The sequence below is a fragment of the Bubalus bubalis genome, chromosome 1, assembly GCF_019923935.1.
Source record: "Bubalus bubalis isolate 160015118507 breed Murrah chromosome 1, NDDB_SH_1, whole genome shotgun sequence".
Taxonomy (NCBI): domain Eukaryota; kingdom Metazoa; phylum Chordata; class Mammalia; order Artiodactyla; family Bovidae; genus Bubalus; species Bubalus bubalis.
Window position 1 is genome coordinate 65,189,279 of NC_059157.1, and position 6,207 is coordinate 65,195,485.

At 41.7% G+C, this 6,207-nt stretch overlaps 1 non-coding gene across 1 annotated transcript; it reads right to left on the minus strand.

The window, feature by feature from the left end:
* Positions 1-5,892: 5,892 nt before the first annotated feature.
* TRNAC-ACA lies at positions 5,893-5,965 on the minus strand. Its single transcript has one exon. It is a non-coding gene; the product is annotated as a tRNA-Cys (tRNA).
* Positions 5,966-6,207: the final 242 nt, after the last annotated feature.

A 6,207-nucleotide genomic window follows, 5' to 3' on the forward strand; every position in this document is an offset into this window, starting at 1 on the left:
TGGAGAGTACATCATGAGAAACATTGTGCTGGATGAAGCACAAGCTGGAATCAGGATTGCAGGGAGAAATATCAGTAACCTCAGATACTCAGATGACACCACCCTTATAGCAAAAAGTGAAGAAGAACTAAAGAGCTTCTTGAAGAAAGTGAAAGAGGAGAGTGAAAAAGTTGGCTTAAAGCTCAATATTCAGAAAACTAAGATCATGGCATCCGGTCCCATCACTTCATGGCAAAAAGATGGAGAAACAGTGGAGACAGTGGTTGACTTTATTTTTGGGGACTCCAAAATCACTGCAGATGGTGATTGCAGCCATGAAATTAAAAGACACTTACTCCTTGGAAGGAACATTATGACCAACCTGGATAGCATATTAAAAAGCAGAGACATTACTTTGCCAACAAAGGTCCATCTAGTCAAGGCTATGGTTTTTCCAGTGGTCATGTATGGTTTCGAGAGTTGGACTATAAAGAAAGCTGAGCACTGTAAATTTGATGCTTTTGAAAGTCTCTGATGCTGGGAGGGATTGGGGCAAGAGGAAAAGGGGATGACAGAGGATGAGATGGCTGGATGGCATCACCGAATCGATGGACATGGGTTTGGGTGAACTCCAGGAGTTGGTGATGGACAGGGAGGCCTGGTGTGCGGCAATTCATGGGGTCGCTGCTGAACTGTGGTGTTGGAGAAGGCTCTTGAGAGTCCCTTGGACTGCAAGGAGAGCAAACCAGTCTATCCTAAAGGAAATCAGTCCTGAATATTCATTGGAAGGCCTGATGTTGAAGCTGAAGCTCCAATACTTTGGCCATCTGATGCGAAGAGCTGACTCATTTGAAAAGACCCTGATGCTGGGAAAGATTGAAGGCAGGAGGAGAAGGGGACGACAGAGGATGAGATTGTTGGATGGCATCACCGACTCAATGGACATGAGTTTGAGTACACTCTGGGAATTGGTCATGGTCAGGGAGGCCTGGAATGCTGCAGTCCATGGGGTCGCAAAGAGTGGTACACGACTGAACTGAACTGACCAACATTGGAGTGTTTCTTACAAAAGTGAACTGAAGTTTTCCTTTCCCCTTTAACAAGGCTTTCTAGCCCATGGGTCAGAACACTAGACCTGTGGGTCAAATCCTTCCCACTATGTGTTTTTTGTATAAGCATAAATAAAGTTTTATTTAAACACAACCACACTCAGTTATTTATACATCATCTATGGATGCTTTCCCACCATAATGGTAGGTTTTGGTAGTGTACAATCTGTCATGTGCTTAGTTGCTCAGTGGTGTCCAACTCTTTGTGACCCCATGGACTGTAGCCTGCCAGGCTCCTCTATCCATGGGATTTTCCAGGCAAGGATACTGGAGTGGGTTGCAGTGCCCTTCTCCAGGGTATCTTCTGAATCCAGGGATCAATCCCAGGTCTCCTGCATTGCAGGCAGATTCATTACCATTTGAGCCTCCAGGGAATCCCTACAAAGGTAAAAATATTTACTATCTGGCTCTTCTGGGAAGTTTTGCTGACCACTGTTCTACACTGTTGAGTTTATGCTGTCATGTTTGACTCTTCAGGTCCTTTCCTGACAATTTTTCCCCATCCAAGCCATTTGTGGAAGTGCACAAAAATCAGCCTCATTTTCCAAAGTCTCGACATCTTTTTTTTCTGATGCTTTGAAATTTGCCTTACCACATTTCTGTTTACCCAAGTAACCGGTCAGAGAATGAGTTAATGCTACATTTGTGGTACAAAATGTAATTATAGACCCAAGAAAGAACAAAAAAATAATTCACATAGAAAAGATCTGGAACATTCTCTCAGTTTTGAGGAGGGCTGTATAGCACAGCTGGGGCATTGACAGAATTTCAGAGCTGACAAGGGAATTGTGTGAGCAAAGAAAAGGAGACTGTAGGAGACAAGGTGGATACTTAGAACAGCAGAGAACCAATCTGCAAGGTTAGGTCAAAGCAGTAGGATATGAACATTACTTTTTCATGTTGTTTTGTGATTCTAATTCTGTAACTGCTGAAATGTCTGGGACATATTGTGCGTGCATTATGCAGAACAAGAAGGAAAAGACAGAGTCAGCAAAAAGATGTCCAAGATAACCTGCTGTGACAAGCAAAACAGATGAGAGGCTTGTATGACAAAAATAGATTCTACAGCCCACAGCCTATTCCTGATGTTGACAGAGGCCGAGGAGATGTGCATAATATGGGCATTTATCAAGGTGATGTCAAAGGATGGTGGGAATTCAATCTAAGATTGTGATACTCAAAGGAGAAAGAAAGACTTTTGAATATAGTTGCTGTTTAGTCACTAAGTCATGTCTTGCTGTTTTGCTATCCCATGGACTGTAGCTCACCAGGCTCCATTATCCATTGGATTTTCCAGTCAAGATACTGCAGTGGGTTGCCATTTCCTTCTCCAGGGGATCTTCCTGACCCAAGGATCAAACCCGTGTCTCCTGCTTGGCAGGCAGATTCTTTACCACTGAGTCACCTGGGAAGCCCTTGTAATGTAGAGATTATCACAAAGAAAAAAATCTATCATTAAAAGTTTATCACAGTGGACTGTCTTAAATATGTCAAAACTTTAAAAACTACCACAAAAAGAGGATGTTTGGGAGTAATATGTCAAAATTTTTAAAGGAATTTGAGGTAAAATTTTCCAGTTTCATCAGACTATGACAAGTAAGTAATGATTTCATTAACTCTACAGTTTACTGGAAAAATCTAGTCATATGATTTTAAAAAGCATTGCAAGTTATGCATTAATATTTAATTCCTTTATATTTGTGTGGTTATCTTATACCATTTCCACATGTGGTGGCTATGAATCTCAACCCATAAACTTGAGTGCTTGCGAAATAGTCCATTATTTTCTGTAACTCAATTTTCTTTCTAATTACAAATCCTTTTCCATTCAGTCACTCAGTTTTTCTTCCATCCCCAAAGCAATTCCGTGGTTCCAGTATCTTGATTCAGTGCCGAGGCACTGTGGGAGGGGACACTTTCCTTTCCCAAATCATCTCTCTTCACTAACATCTCTTATTCTTGACCATAGTGTTGCCTCAGGACCATAAACTCTCTCCAGCTTCCATATCTTGATCGGGACCCAGCTACTCTGAAAGACTGCCTTTGGTTCTTCTTACTAGAATCACCACATAGCCAGTTCTCTTCAGAATTTTGTTTCTCCCTCTGCAGAGGCATTTCCTGGGAAGCAGAAGATAAACTCTACTGTGTCAGAATTCACAGTCCTCTTTTTCTCACTTCATTAATGTCAAGGTAATCTCTTTTATGAGCCTGGGATAGGAATGACTCCTCAAAATGCTCTGCCTAGCTCCATCCCTGTCCTTTCCTGTGGGAAATCAGTTGCTCAATGGCATGAGTCAGACGCTTTTGAGCTGGAGAGGAATTTAGTTAGCTTAACGGGTATATTTTACAAAGCTGACACCAAGGAAACAGCCCATAGAATTGCAGGATTCATTAAAGACAAGAGAATTCAACAAATAAATAAATGCATTCAGAATCATAGGAACTAGGATAATCGGAGTTATCCTTTTTTGGATTAAAAAAAAAGGTACAATTTCAGGTATCAGTGTTTACTTATAGATGAACATAGATACATGTACATGTGAGTCTGTGTACCCAGACATATACTTTTTAATTGCCCTCCAAGAAGTCTTAAAAGCAATGGCATCCTGAAAGTAATGAGTACACATCTGGTTCCCAGACTATAGTTTCTAAATCCATTCTCCAATTTAAAAAACAACAACAACAAGAGAAATAACACAGTTTCTTAGGAGGATGGCTGACTCCAGGGCTTGGGCTAGGAAACTATAAGATGAACATAGAACATTCTGTCATAACAGAAAGTTAGAGAGCTTATTCAAAGGTTGATTGGGACATTGAAAAAAAAAAAAAAAAAGAACAACAGATGTTGACCTGAAGGTGGCCTACTGACTAAATAAATAAAAATAATAATTTGTTAGAGGAAAATAGAAGTGGATGAAAAAAATCTCTACCTTATAGTAGAATGTCAACTGACAAATACAGAAGGAATAGTGGAATTGGAAAAGTCACCATTTGGCAATCATTGTCATAAAAATTGACACAGAATAGATTCCTCAGTGGATGCTAAAATTAGTAGATTAAGAATTGATTAGGAACAGATATTTACATGGTCTCAGTGTATCTTCTTACATTTTATTTACTTTGTTGTGTGTGTGTTAGAGAAGGCAATGACACCCCACTCCAGTACTCTTGCCTGGAAAATCACAAGGATGGAGGAGCCCTGTGGGCTGCAGTCCATGGGGTCGCTAAGAGTTGGACACGACTGAGCGACTTCACTTTCGCTTTTCACTTTCATGCATTGGAGAAGGAAATGGCAACCCACTCCAGTGTTCTTGCCTGGAGAATCCCAGGGACAGTGGAGCCTGGTGGGCTGCCGCCTATGGGGTCACACAGAGTCGGACACAGCTGAAGAGACTTAGCAGCAGCAGCAGTGTGTGTTAGTCCCTCAGTCATGTCAGACTCTATGATCCTATGGACTGTAGCCCATCCATGGAATTCTCCAGGCAAGAATACTGGAGGGGTTGCCATTTCCTCCTCCAGGGGATCTTCCTGACCCAGGGATAGAACTTGGGTCTCCTGTATTGCAGGCAGGTTCTTTACCAACTGAACCACCATGGAAGCCATTTTATTTGTTAATCAACAAGTTGCAAGAAAATTATTAACTTTAGAAAGTAGAAATCTGGCAGACATCATTTTAAACAAGTGGTAAAATTTAACATCACCAATTATGGGACAAATCCTTTGCCCCTAATGGGACAGGCTGAGAAGAACACTGCATTACCTCTGTGATATTCCTGCCAAAAAAATGCACAACTGGAAGCAAGTTATATGAAAACATCATTGAACACCTATATATTAAAGAAGAAAGTTAAGGCCATATGAAAAACTAAGTTAAAAGAATCAAAAACATATGCTCTCTAAATGCAATATGTGATTCTGGATTAGTTTATGGGCCAGTAGAGAAATGAAGAAAAGGAAAAAAGTTGCTTTATTATACAAAGAACTTCTAAAAATACCAAAATTGGAATGTCTGAGGATTGTACTATAGTACTAGTAAAGAACCCATCTGCAATGCAGGAGACCCTGGTTCAATTCCTGGGTTGGGAAGTTCCCCTAGAAATGCGATAAGCTACCCATTCCAGTATTCTTAGGCTTCCCTGGTGGCTCAGACAGTAAAGAATCTAACTGCAATGTGGGAGTCCTGGGTTCAATCTCTGGGTTGGGAAGATTCCCTGGAGGAGGACATAGCAACCCACTCCAGTATTCTTGCCTGAAGAATTCCCATGGACAGAAGAGCCCAGTGGGCTACAGTCCATAGGATCACAAACAGTCAGACACAACTGAACGACTAAGCATGGCACAGCACATTGTATTCATATTAATTTATTTACTGAGTATACTAGAGTGATAGAGGAGAATGCCCTTCATTTTAGAAAACATAATGAAAAATTTGGGAATTTAGGGCCTGGTACTTTCAACATCCAAGTACAAACTGTGAAGGTTTATAACAGGGTTCTCCAGAGAAATAAAACCAGTAGCATATATAGAGATATATAAAAGAAGGCATTTTGGCAGCTGGTTCACATGATTATGGAGGCTGAGATATGCCATGATATGCCATCTGCAAGCTGGAGAAACAGGAAAGCCAGTGACAGACTTCAGTTCAAGTCTGAAGAACCAAGAACAAGTGAAAGTGAAAGTGAAGTCGCTCAGTCATGTCCGACTCTTTGCGACCCCGTGGACTGTAGCCAACCAGGCTCCTCTGTCCATGGGATTTTCCAGGCAAGAATACTGGAGTGGGTTCCCATTTCCTTCTCCAGGAGATCTTCCTGACCCAGGGATTGAACCTGGGTCTCCTGCATTGTAGGCAGACACTTTACCATCTGAGCCACCAGGGAAGTCCCCAACTCTAGGGCTCAGATGTTGAAGCCCAAGAAGAAATGGGTGTCCCCGCTCAAGGACAGAGAGAGAGAGAGAGAGAGAGAGAGAGAGTTCACCCTTCCTCCTCCTCTTTGTTCTTCTTGGGCCCTCAGTAGTGGATGATGCCCACCACCTTGGCGAGGGTGGATCTTCTCCCTCAGTCTACTAACTCAAATGCTAAAGTCTTCCAGAAACACCCTAATAGACACATCTGGAAAGA